The sequence below is a fragment of the Pongo abelii genome, chromosome 23, assembly GCF_028885655.2.
Source record: "Pongo abelii isolate AG06213 chromosome 23, NHGRI_mPonAbe1-v2.0_pri, whole genome shotgun sequence".
Lineage (NCBI taxonomy): Eukaryota > Metazoa > Chordata > Mammalia > Primates > Hominidae > Pongo > Pongo abelii.
Window position 1 is genome coordinate 50,838,318 of NC_085929.1, and position 13,394 is coordinate 50,851,711.

Here is a 13,394-nt window from a genome sequence, read left to right on the forward strand (position 1 = left end):
CATCCATTCATCCATCCATGCATCCATCCACCATCCATCCATCCATCCATCCATCCACCCATTCATCCATCCATCCATTCATTCACCCATTCATGCATCCATCCATCCACCATCCATCCATCCATCCATCCATCCATCCATCCATCCGTCCACCCACCTCACCCACCCATTCATCCATCCATCCATCCACCCATTCATCCATCCATCCATTCATCCATCCATGCATCCATCCATCCACCATCCATCCATCCATCCATCCATCCATCCATCCATCCATCCACCCATCCACCCACCTCACCCACCCATTCATCCATCCATCCATCCACCCATTCATCCATCTATCCACCCATTCATCTATCCATGCATCCATCCACCCACTCACCATCCATCCATCCATCCATCCATCCATCCATCCATCCATCCATCCATCCATCATCCCTTCATTCTCAGCAACCTGTCCAAAGCATGCCAAACCTGGACTTGATACTACCAAGCTAAACCAGGAACAAGGTGGCCTCCACCCTTCCATGATAGAGAATGGCTCTCTGACCCTTCACTGCTTCTGTGCCTCCTTGGTGTTTCTGCTTTTAAATGTGGCAGTGGTGATAATAATCCCAGTTATATTTACTGAGCACTTACTATATGCCCGTTTGCACCAAACACATTCCTTGGAGTAACTCATTTAATTCTTGAAGTGGTGGATATCATCCCAATTTTTAGATGAGGAAACAGGCTCAGAAGGGTGATGTAATCTGTCCAAGGCCATACAGCCAGGAGGAGTGGAGACTGGGATTTGAGCTCTTACTGTCTCTCCAGAGCTTAGGGGTAAAACATAACGGTTAGCAATGTAACTGACCCAGCTTTCCTAAATGTTACAATCCCCACCTCAAATCCTCACAAGCCAGTCAGGTTATTATCATCATTATTAGCCCTATGTTGAAAATGAGGATGCTGAGGCTCAGAGGGAAATATGCAGCCCCCATTGGTCACTAGTAAGAGATGGGGCTAGATCAGAACCCAGGCTCCAAAGCTGGCTCCCACCTGCCTGGTCTGCAGTTGCCATGGTGCTGGGTAAGAAACACTGCCACTGGTCTAACTGCTCACCTGATTCATTTCCTCATTCATTCAACAACCACAGGCATGGCGGTCCCTACTCTAGGGGTCTGGGGATGAGCAGATTTGGTTCCTGCCTGGCTGCTTCATGGAAGGGCTGCAACAATGTTAATACAGTAACACAAAGTTGGTAACAGTATCAAAGTGAGAATACAGAGGCAGACAAGGTACTGAATGCACACTGTGCTAACTAAGCCTTTTGTATGAATTTATTTTATCTGGTCTCACAATAACCCATTTTGCAGGTAAGGAAACTGAGGCTCCAGGGGTTATATAACTTGCCCAAGGTCACAAAGTGAGGAGCAAGCAGCGGAGACTTGTCTGTGTGGAATCCCAGCATAGCCTCGGGAATTCCAGGCTGCTCTTGAGGAAGGAGGCAACCTGCCTGAGATCAGCACCCGGAGCCTCCCTCTGGCCCGTTGTACTGACGATGGGGCCCATCTCAGCTGCACGGCTCATTCCCCAAAGGCCTTTCTGTCCTAGGGATCAGATTCCAGGCAGCTGCACCCAGCTGATGCTACACTGCCACACTCCAGCCCAGCTCCCAGAAGCCTGAACAATTTAAACAGCAAAGGCCCTGCTGGAGGGCTGGGCACAGTGGCTCATGCCTGTAATCCCAGCACTTTGGGAGGCCAAGGTGGGTGGATCATCTGAGGTCAGGAGTTCGAGATCGGCCTGGCCAACGTGGCAAAACCCCGCCTCTACTAAAAATACAAAAATTAGCTGGGCATGGTAGTGCGTGCCTGTAATCCCAGCTATTAGGGAGACTGAGGCAAGAGAATTGCTTGAACCCAGGAGGTGGAGGTTGCAGTGAGCTGAGATTGAGCAACTGCACTCCAGCCTGGGTGACAGAGAGAGACTCCGTCTCAAAAGAAAAGAAAAAAAAAAGACCCTGTTGGACTCTCACTGAGCTGAAGGCTGAATCTGAACGGTCTGGGACTTGGGATGATGCCAGGCTTCCTGCAAATGGGCAGAGAGAGGCTCCATCAGCACATTTTCTGGACGCAGAGACCGAGACTCAGAGCTGGCAGCCCCAGCATGGGCATCACCGGGACCCAGGTCCTGAAGCCCAGCCCCTCTTGCAGCCAGGGAGTTCGGCTCCCGTGGAGGGAGAAAGGGGCCTTTCTAGACTTTGGAATTCATGTCTGTAGTTCTTTAAGTTTTAGAATTTCTATAGAATAACTTACTCTATTTGCTCTCCACCCGCACAAAGCCCATGCGATCCAGGGCCTTGGGTTTCAAAGCCCCGCCTGGCTGCGACTCTGGCCACCTTGCTTCCCATCTCTGGGCTCAGCTCTCTCCTTTAGGGAAACTTGGCCTGCCTTGGGCTACCCGAGAGCAGTGGAAAATAATGGATATGAAAGGGCTTTGTAAAAAGCCACATGTCCAGACAGATTGTCACAAAGGAACCTTCATAACGAGAAGCCACATCCGTGTGAGACCCACACCAAGAATTTCCTCAGGCTGCTCCTCTTCCCGAAATGCCCCTCTGCCTTCTTCTACTTGGCACGCTCCTACACACCTTTCAAGACCCAAGCCGAAAGTTACTTCTACCAGGAAGCCCTCCCTGACCCCTCTCAGAGGCTTTTCTTTAGTTCTCCTGCCCCTCCCCCCAGCAAACACACTGCAAAACTCACGAGGAAAGGACCCTGTTTCAAATCGCCCCTCCTTGCCCCCTGGGCCTGGCACCCTGTCCAGAACTTGGTAGACGCTCCAGAAATGCGGAATGAATGAACGCTAAATGCATTTCTTTTGGTCTGTAAATCCAGCTGCACACGTACAATTCTCCTGACAAAGGAAAGGAACCCAAAGTGAAAGCAAATCACCATCGTTTCTATGACAAGCTCCGGGAGCCTCAGAGGAAATTCTCGAGCTGGATTATGGAAAGAATTTGCCTTTATTTTTAATTTGTGCCAATATCTAAGAAAACGGCACTTTATTTTGAGCCCATCAGGCGACAACGAGGAGCTTCGGAATCTGGCACGGGAGACAAACTTTCCCAGTCCAATTTCCCAATGCAAATCTCTCCTCCGCGGCAGAGCCGGCCGTCCCCTCCCTCTGCTGGGCATCTCTCTGAGGCTTTTCAGGGAGGAATAATCAGATTATGTAGCTGGGTTTTCAAAGATCACGGTTTGTCTCATTTTCCAGGGAAGTGTGAACAAAAAAAATTTTTTTTTCCTCCCAGGGCTCTGTTAAGAGCTTCCAGAACTTAATTCAGTGTTAAATGGGTGTAATTTGGGAAACTCATGCATTATTTCTTAATTTCTGGAGGGAGCCGTTAGCACACATCTGCTGGGGTAGGTATGTGCAGGCAGATGGGTGGTGACTGGAGTATGTGCCCCAGATGGGAGGGGAAGGAGAGCACGCTGGGGGGTATGGGCCGTCAATGTAAATGCCCCGTTCAGGTTGATGTCGAAAAATATAGGACTGGAGGCATTTACATTTCATCTCAGCTTCTGCTTCTGTGGATGGCTAGACAGGGAGCGATTCTGAAGCCCCTTCCTAAAAGGAGTGCCTCGGGGGGTTTCAGTGTAAATTTCATCTAGGAAATGTTTGTACTCCTCCCCAAGCCCCCGACTCCCCAAAGCTCCTCAAGGCCTCTGGACAATGTCCACCATGTCTGCAATACAGGCTTGAACATCCTTAGCCCTCAAGAATCCCCAGTTCACTGTGTGACCTTGAGCACGGTCCCAGCCCTCTCTGGGCCTCAGTGTCCCCATCTGAATATGGGGAAGCAGATCGGTTTCAACCCCCTCCACCAGCAGCTCCTGGGGCCTCTCCCCATCACAGCACAGCACACGAGGCTCAGGCCTGCTGTTGGCACTGTCTTTGTCTACCGCCCTGCCCACCCCCTTGAGGGCTGTGGAGAGTCGGGCGCGCGCGCGCACGCGCGCACACACACACACACACACACACACACACACACACGTGCCTACGCCAGAGACCCTGCCTGGGCCTGGTCTGGTGCTCTCAGAGGCACTGTGTCCTGAGGTGCTGAACGAGAAAACCTGGGCTTGTGGGAAGTGGGGACAGCCAGTGACTGGGGAAGTCAGGATGAACATTTCTGGCCTGGCCACAGCTAAGAGGAAAAGGAGGAAGGGGTTCATCATAACTGGGGTCGGGGGACAGAAGGCACATCAGTAGGGCCAGCGGGACAACCACAGCCCCAGCTAGAGAATGCTTTATTCATAGAGTCAATCGTTAAACAGGTTGGCTGGAAGCTGCCCTGGGGTGGGTCTCAGTGACCTTGGGGTCTCCTCCACCTCCCTAGGGGGTTCATGCTTAGGGGTCAAGGAATGTGTACCCTGGAGGAAGGCAGGAAGGAGGGAAGGGGTGCAGAAAGGGAGGGAGGAAGAGATGGGGCCACCCCCCTGCCAGGCCCTGTGCCAAGTGAGACCAGCGTCTACAGAATGGGTGTCCCCTGGTATCCCCAGGAGGGCATAACCAGGGTGGGCAGGGCCTCGGGTCACCCTCCTCACTCATCCTGACTCAGATGTCCAGAACCCTGCCTGTTTAGTGTTTAGGAAACAAGGCCCCACTATTCTTAGGGGTTGACGATTGTTTCAGTAACTTCTGAAAGAGCAGCTGGGCTGGGAAAAGCCCCTCTTGGGGGAGCTGGGGAATGGACTCTCAGTTAGCTCTAAGATCCTGTGAATCTGTTGTACGAGTCAACTGGGGAGAAGCTAAAGCAGCCAAGACTGGGTTAATAGAGGCAGAGCATCCCTAAGAAGGGAGGTGATAGCTTTCATCTAAGCATAAGGCAGGCCAGGCTCTGGGTCAGTAATATTGGAAAGTAAACAGGATAATGACTAGAAAGTGAGACTGTGGGGCCCCTGCCCCCTCATGGTTCCTGGTGCTGTGTCCTAGGAGCTCTATATCCCCACCCCTCACTAGGTGATACAGTGTAGTGGTTGGGAGCCTGGTCCTGGTGGGGTTATGTATTATTAGCCTCTTTGGGCCAGTTTTCTCATCTATACAACAGAATCTACAGTTGCCACTGACAAGGTTGCCATGAGGATTAAGTGGGAAGCTGGGTTCCGAGTGTGCTCAGCATGGTACCTGGCTTGGAGCAGGACTTCGGGCTGTCACTGCCAAGTGCAACCCTAGTGCTGTGGGGGGTGCAATTGTGACCCTGTTCGGTGAAGTCCTGTACTGTGGACACAGACAACTGGAGTGGCCAGACCTGGTGTCTACATGCCACCGCCCCCCCACCCGCCCCAGAAGCCTGGGCATGAGGCAACCCTCTTGCAGTGTGGCCTTTGGGGTGGGGCTGGAGAGGGCTTGGCCAATTGTCCTAGGGAACCGGAAATCAGATTCACCTTCTTGGCCCAAACTGCCTCTCCCTCTGCCCACCTCAACCATGGACAGGCCACCCAGAAGCTGTCTAAGCTCCAAACCTGGCCACCCTCCCCTCCTCCCTGCCCCACCCCGCTATTCAAACCCTCACTCAAGCTGGGGGTAGTGTTGTCTCCTGCCCTGGCCCTGCTCCATCCCCCAGCCTCCCAGCCCCGCAGGTCCAGAAGGCTTCAGCCGCCCTGCCGTGTCTGCATCTCTGCCCACAGAGGGTCCCTGCCCAGAACATCTCCTCCCCCTTCCTCTGGCTGATTCATGCCTGTCATTCTGGACCAAGCTCCCCTGACCCCTACCTCTCCCAGGCTCCAAAGGACAGGTGCCTACCGCACGTGCACTTCCCCACCCCCAGGAGCTCCCCACTGCTTCATGGCCTGACCTAGGCACGCCTCCAGCTCTGCTGGCTTGTCCAGGGTCACTTCCTCTTCTGCTTCCTTGAGAGTGCCAAGGGTGAGCCGAGGCCCTTTAGCACAGGTATGGGGGCTTGGGGAGTTGGCTGAAGAAGGGGAGTGAAGGGATGGATGGATGGATGACTGGTAACCGGGAGTGGCTCTCAGCTGGTCTCACTCTGGGCAGGTCCCACTTGGTTTCTTTGTCACTCACTGACTGACAGGTCTGACTGAGCAGCACTGGCCCTGCTCCCTACCCCTCTCATCCAGTCCACCTGCCCTGATAAGCTCCAGGCTGGGTGGCTCAGGAGAGCGAGAATGGGACATACACACACACACACACACACACACACACACACACACACACACACACACACACGTGGCTCTAAGCCAAACTGCTCCCCTCACCCCTCTTCATCAGTCCATACCTCCCAGATGCCTGAGACAGTGCCATGAACGCGGCGTGAAGATGACATTAAAGAAAGAAACTGTCAGAAACCCTTGCCTGGGGCTTTCAGCTTCAGCCACAAGAGGGGCCGGGGCTGCCTGGTTACAGAACTTCCTGGTCATCTCTTGCCAGAACAGGCACAGCAGACAGCCTCTCTGGAGAGACGGGGTGCTTGCAGAGAGGTGTCCCGCACTGAGTAGTCACAGATTCAGGGGATGGGGAGCGACCCCCCAATTCTAGGCAACCGTGACTGTCATGGGGATTGTCCTGGTTGACTCCAGGACCTGAAGGTTATTTGAATTCTGCTTTTGAATGACATTTCTCACCGAAGCTGAAGCCTACCAGTAGGTGAAAAGTCCCAATGGTTACCCCTGGACCATCCGATTCCCAGCAAGGTTTGGACAATCAGAATCAGGTGAGAAAACAAAGGGTGATGGAGGGAGGGACTTCTCATCAGTCTGGGTCTGAACAGAGCTGAACTTCATGGTATTTCAGGCACAGCCAGCCAGCAGCGAGATTCACAGGACATTACTGACTGAAAACACCTTAGACAATGCCCAGAGCAGGGCTCTCATTTTATAGTCTAGTAAACTGAGGTCCAGAGACATGTGGACAGCTGCCTGGGGTCACACAGCCACCAACGCTCAGTGGGAACCGACAGGGGTTTCTCAGAGTGAGCTCACAGCAGCCTTTGGTGGTGGGCATGGCTGCCATTCTATCTTCCAGATGAGGAAACGGGCTGGGAAGCGTCAGGAGCCTTGGTCAAGGTCACGCAGCCGTGGAGAGGGGGCTGGAGGCCACCCCCAGAGAGTCCCTGTGTGGGGCACTCGTGTTCTTCCCATCCTAGGCTGGGATTCCTTTAAGTGACAGGTGCAGGCACTTAAAACAGGCTCAGGAGGCCCAGAGAGGTAGGGGAGACACAAAGAGGCATCCCCAGACGTGCTCTCCCGCAGATTACATAACTCCTCTTCCCTGTCCGATGGCCCCAGGGGTGAGGCTGGGGCAGCTAGCAAGAGTGGGGGAGACCCTAGGGGGGCATGGACCCGGCCTTGTTTGCCCACATCCTCTTGACTCTTTCCAAAGAGGTAACAGTTGCAGGCGCCAAGACGCACTGGCTTTTTCCCCCTTTTTTCCTCTGGCTGAGTAACAAATACTAATACTAATAATGATAATAATAATTAGAATAAATATAACCTCGAGACGCTTGGGGTCTCGTTGCCATGGCAACCACGGGCGCTAATGAGCTTCTGAGGCTGCCGCCGGGCCACCCCAGCCCCGGGCGCGGGATCAATGTTGATTCGGCCCTGGAGGCGACAGCGGTTCCGCGGGGGCCACGAGGCGGACCAGGACCCAGGGGCACGCACTTGGGTGGGGTCCTTCTCCCCGTCCCCTGCGCTGCCCAGCTGGGACCCCCAGGCCTCTCTGGGTCCGCAGCGTGGCCCTCAGTCCCCGTGCAGCCCGCACGGGGCTCCCAGCTCACTGCGCTCCCTGACTCTGTTCTTGGAAGCCAGTCCCCACCTCGGACGCGGATTCTGGTCCCGGCCGCCGCGTCCCGGCGCGGTGCGCCCCGAACTGCTCTTCGGAACCCAGCCCCTTCCTTTCCAAGGTTCAGCGACCCCGACCTTGGTGAGCGCCGGCGCGGACCCCAGTGCCGAACAGCGGCTGTCCCGCAGGGCTCCTGCCCCCAGACCCTTCCCCGTCGTCCCCAGCCCCTTTCTAAAGAGCCCCGGATCCCCGTCATATGCCCCTTACCCGCCTCTCCCAAAGCGCCCACCCTTCACCCCTTCTCCGGAGCCCCGCGCCGCAGACCCCGCCCCCCACTCGCCCAGACCCTCCTCCGCCAGGAGCTCCGCCCCGGCCCTTTTCCCCGCGGCTCTCGGACCCCGGCCCAGGCGCGCCCCTCCCCCGCGCGGCCCCCGCCCTGCCCGCCCCGGGGCTCAGCTCACCTCGTGCCCGCCGCCCGCTCGTTCCTCGCTTCGTAGCCGGGAGCCGGCGCCCGCGGGAGCCGCCTGCTGGGGTGCGGGGGCTGCCCACGCCCCCGCGATGCCCCTGCCGCCGCCGCCGCCGCCGCAACAGTTGTCCGGGTTCTGGGGGCTGCGGGGACGCGGGGACTCCGGGCTCCCGGATCGGCGCTCGGAAGGCGCCCGCTCCTAGGCGCGCCGGGCGCGGCGCGGAGCTGGGGCCGGGGCCCGGGCTGAGGCTGGGGCTGGGGCTGGGGCCGGGGCTGGAGCTCTGGCTCGGCGTCCGGCTCGGGGTCCGGCTGGGGGTCCGGCGGCCGGCCTCATGCCCCGTCGCCGCCCGCGGCTACTCGGCGGCCCGCGCCGCCCGGCCGCCCGCCGGCCCCGAGCCCCGCGCCGCGCCCGTCGCCGCCGCCGCCGCCGCCGCGCTCATGCTCGCCGGGCCCCGCGCTCGCCGCCGCCGCCGCCGCTGCCCACTTCACTCTTTGGCGCTCGCTCCGCGCCGCGCCCTCTGCTGCCCCCTCGCCCGGGCTCGCCGAGCTCCCGCCGCCCTGCCCGCCGCGTCCTGCGCTCTCCTCTCTCTCCCTTCCTCTCTCCTCCCTTCGTCTCTCTCTCTCTCCCTCTCTCTCTCTCTCTCTCTCTCTCTTGCGTCCTCCTCTCATTTTTTTTTCTTTCGCGGTCTCTTTTCAGCCCCTCTGGCTCTTTCTCTCTCCCCTTCTGCTGTTTGCCGGGGCTTCTCACTCTCTTTTTACTTCCTTTCCGTCCGTTCTTTCACGCCTTCCCCCTCCTTTTCCTTCCTTCTACTTTTCCCTTCCCTCTTTCCGCTTTCCTGCCCCGTTTCCTTCCTCCCTCCCTTCCTCCTTCCTTCCTTCCTCTGCGTTCTTCCTCTGTCCTTTGTTCCTTCCTCCTCCTTCCCACTCCCTTTTCCTCTCCTCTTCCCACCCCAGTCTCCTACTCTCCAGTCCTTCCATCCCCATCGAACACACACCTGCTTTGTCTGGGAGCCACGTTATTCCTGCCAGCCAGACCCTGGCCAGGGGGATCAGGGTCACGGTTAGCTTGGGCCAAGAACCCTTCACATGAGACAAGCTCCTCTGCCAGGGTTTCCTGTGGGAAAGGCCCCACTTCCCGACCCTCCTGGGTCACTGCATGGGGTCCCCTCTTCGGCTTCTTCTCCCCTCTCCACCCGGCAGCCCCCCAGCTCCAGTCTGCCCCCCATTTCACCCCTCACCTGCGGGACAAGGCTGCGCTTGCCGTTCTGTGGCCTCAAAGCCAGTGAGCCCCGGTTTCCCCACCTTCCTCTGTCCCTGGCCGGGAGACCTCTGGTGTAAAGAGATCTCGTGGGGAGAAGGTTGCAGCCTCTTCGAGGGCGCCAAGAGAGAATGGAGATGAGGATCTTTTATCGATTCCTCATTTTAGGAGGGAGAAGGGACCCCCTGGAGGACTGGCCCCAAGATCTTCCCACCTGGGTCTCCTGAGATGGTGGCCCTCATTTCATTTTTCTAAGCGTTGATGGAACCGCACCAGAAACTGGGCTGAGCCCTTTATACTTGATGTATTCTTCATGCTTTATTTGTTCCTCACCACAGTGCTGGGCAGCGTCCTCCCCACTTCACAGCAGAGGTGCTGGGACTCAGAGAGGTTAGGACATCTGCTCTGAGCCACACAGCCAGCTAGGGGCAGAATCGGGGCTCAAGCCCAGGTCTGCCTGATGTCCGGGCCCAGTCCCCCAGCCTTGGCCCCTCACAGGGACCTTGGTGAACATCAAGGGAAGGCACCGAGGGCAAGTGCTGCACCCTCTCCGTACTGAGGAGGAACCGAGACAGCGGGAGGTGCCTGGCAACAGCTTGTGCATGACCCGCTGATGGGGCTGGGAATCCAGATGGCATTTCCGATGCCACATCCTGGGCCCCTTTCAAGGATAAGAGGGAGGCTCAGCCTCGTGCCTGAGGCACCCAGCTGGACAGTGGGAATGGTGCTGGGTGGGAATGCACCCAGCGGTGGGAATGGGAATGCACCCTAGGAAGCCTGCATTGTTGGAATGCCTCGATTTCCCCACCTGTCTCACAGGTGTCCATGCCTTCCTGTCTTCAGTGGACCTGGCTTGAGCAGCTGCCCAGGCAGGACACTGAATCTCCCCCCAAGGGAGCCGATTGTGGGCCCTGCTCATGGGAGGGGCAGAGGGGTCCCATGAATGCCCCAGCAGGGCGAGGTCAAGGCCACAGCGAGGGTTCAGGGAGGCAGTGCCGGCTCAGCCACAGGGGCAGGCAGTGTTGCCCAGTGGGAAGGCTCATGGGATTTGTAGCAAGGTGGCACTTTGTCCCTAATTGGCCAGGTGGCCTTGGGCATGGCACAGAAGCTCCCTGAACGTCAGTTCTCTTTCCTAAAGAGGTCACAGCACTGCCTCCCGCACAGTGTCTCGAGGACTAAATGAGACTGGGCCCATGAGATACTTCTCCTGGCGCCTGGCAAATATCCCAAGAGGAGGATGGAGGAAACTGAGGCCCAGAGAGGCCATGGAACAGGTAGAAGTGCCAGGTGCTGGTGGTGGCGGGGCTGGAAGGTGCCTGCCAGACTGTCCCGTCTGATTTTGGCTGTCATGCTGGAGAGGTGCCTGTCATCTGTGCCCTAGCAGGGACCGTGTCTCAGGCTCTCAGCGCCAGGGACACTCAGCGTTGAGGGATGCGGGCTGAGCAAGGGGAGGAAGTGTGGGGGTGTCACAGCAGGCCGCCCGTGTTGCTGGGATGGGGTGTGTTGTGTGTGTGGTGTCTCTGTGTGTGGTGTGTAGTGTGTGTATGTGTGTGTTGTGTGTTGTGTTTGTTGTGTGAATGGTGTGTGTGTGTGTTGTATGTGTGATTTGTATGTGGTGTTTGGTGTGTGCATGTGCTATGTATGTTCTGTGTATGCATATTAAATGTGTGGGGTGTATGGTACATGCGTGAATATGTATGCGTGTATGAGAGAATCTGAATGAATGGTGTTTTGTGTGTGTGGTATGTGTGTGAATATGAGAGTGTGTGAGTGCTGTGTGTTTTTTGTGAGTGTGGTGTGTGTGAATATGAGAGTGTGTGAGTGGTGTGTGTGTCTTGTGTGTGTTGTATGTCTGTGTGGTACTGTATATGAGGTGTGTGATGTGTGTTTACAGTGTGTCTGTGTGTTATATATAGTGTGTGGTGGTGTGTGTGGTATGTGTGAGATGTGTATGTGTGTGAGTATACATAGGACTGTTGAAAGTGTGTGCTGTGTGTGTGTTGTATGTGTTGTGTGTGTATGTGTGTATAAGAGTGTGTGTTGTGTGTTATATATGTATGTTAAGTGTGTTGTGTGTCATGTGTGGTATGTGAGTATAAATGTGTGTGTTGTGTGTGTTGTATGTGTGCATTGTGTGTATGTGGTATGGTTGGTGTGTGGTCTGTGGTGTGTATGGTGTGTTTGTGAATGTGTATGTATGTGTGTGTATGAAAGTGTGAGCAGAGTGTGTTGTGTGTATATGTGAAGATATGTGAGTGCGATATGTATATGTGAGTGATGTGTGTCAATGTGTGTGTCTCAGGCTGTGTGTGTGAGTGTGAGTGGTGTGTGTGAGAGTGTGAGTGGTGTGTGTGAGGGTGTAAGTAGTGTGTGTGGTGGTTTGTGGGGTGTGTGGTGTGTGCAAGTATGTGTGTGAAGGTGTGAGTGAATGGTGTGTGGTGGTGTTTGGGGGGTGTATGAGGGTGTGAGTAGTGTGTGTGTGTGAGGGTGTGAGTGCTGTGTATGGGGCCTGTGGTGTGTTTGTGAGGGTGTAAGCAGTGTGGGGATGTGGTGTGTGTGTGTGTGTATGAGTGGGTGTGTGTGAGGGTGTGAGTGGTGTTATGTGTGTGAAGGTGTGAGTGCTGTGTGTGTGCTGTGTGTGGGGTCTGTGGTGTGTTTGTATGTCAGGGTATAAGTAGTGTGGGGATGTGGCATGTGTGTGTTTATATGAGTGGGTTTGTGTGAGGGTGTGAGTGGTGTGGGGGGTGCAAGTGTGTATGTATGTGTGTGAGGTGCAAGTGAATAGTGTGTGTGGTGTGTGGTGTCTATGTGTGTGTAAGGATGTGAATGGTGTGTGTGGTTTTGTGTGTGTGAGTGGTGGGGGTGTGTGAGTGTGTATGTGTGTGTGTGAGGGTGTCAGTGGTGTGGGTTGTGTGTGTGTGAGATGTGAGTGGTGGGGGTATGTGTGAGTGTGTGTGAGGGTGTGAGTGAATGGTGTGTGTGTGTGTGTGTGGTGTGAGTGGATGGTGTGAATGAGTGGGGTGTGTGCTGTGTGTGCTGGGGTGTGCGATGGCTGTTGGCATGTGGGGGTGGTGGAATGAGGCATCTCCCTTTTTGGGGTGCGCATGTCTGGAATCTCCATATGGTGAGTGTGTCGGTGCATGTTTTCCACGTGTATGTGTGGTGATGTGTGTCCGTGTATTTGTGTATGTGTGGTAAGTGCGGTGTATGTGTGGTGTGTGTCTGTGTATCTGTATGTATGTGTGGTGTATCTGTGTATGGTATGTGTGGTGTGTGTTTCTGTGTGTATGCGTGGTGTGTATGTGTGGTGTGTGTATGTGTGTTGTGTGGTGTGTGTATGTATGGTGTGTGTGTGGTGTGTATCTGTGTGTGTGGTGTGTGTCTGTGTATCTGTGTGTATGTGTGGTGTGTGTATCTGTGTATGTGTGTTGTGTGGTGTGTGTTTCTGTGTGTATGTCTGGTGTGTGTGTAGTGTCTGTGTGTGGTGTGTGTATGTGTGCTGTGTGTCTGTGTCTGTGTGTGTATGTGTGATGTGTGTGTGTCTGTGTGGTGTGTGTCTTTGTATCTGTGTGTGTATATGTGTGTGTGTGTGGTGTGTTCAGGGCATGTGGAAAGCGTCATCATTTAGTGGAGCCCCTCCCCCTCATCCTCCCTCCCTCTCCCTCCCTCCCGCCCTTCACCTGCCACTGGGTGGGGCTCTGTGCCTGCCCCAGGTAGTGCTGGACACCCAGACACCAGACGAGGTCCCTGCCCCAAAGAAGCTCACGGTCGGGTTGGTGACAGCCGGGATGTTAAGGCTCCATCACTCCATGTCCTACAGGATGAAACTCCATCCCCACTTCCTGTACCTGTGGTCCAGCCCACCTGCCCAGCGTCCTCTGCAGC

General features: G+C 55.7%; 1 protein-coding gene across 1 annotated transcript in view; it reads right to left on the minus strand.

The window, feature by feature from the left end:
- The window catches only part of SHISAL1 (shisa like 1), an 89,421-nt gene extending 80,832 nt beyond the window's left edge, over positions 1-8,589 (minus strand). Inside the window, exon 1 of the mRNA XM_024239772.3 lies at positions 8,247-8,589. The gene's annotated coding sequence lies outside the window, so the exon portion shown is untranslated. The remainder of the gene's footprint in view (positions 1-8,246) is intronic.
- Positions 8,590-13,394: the final 4,805 nt, after the last annotated feature.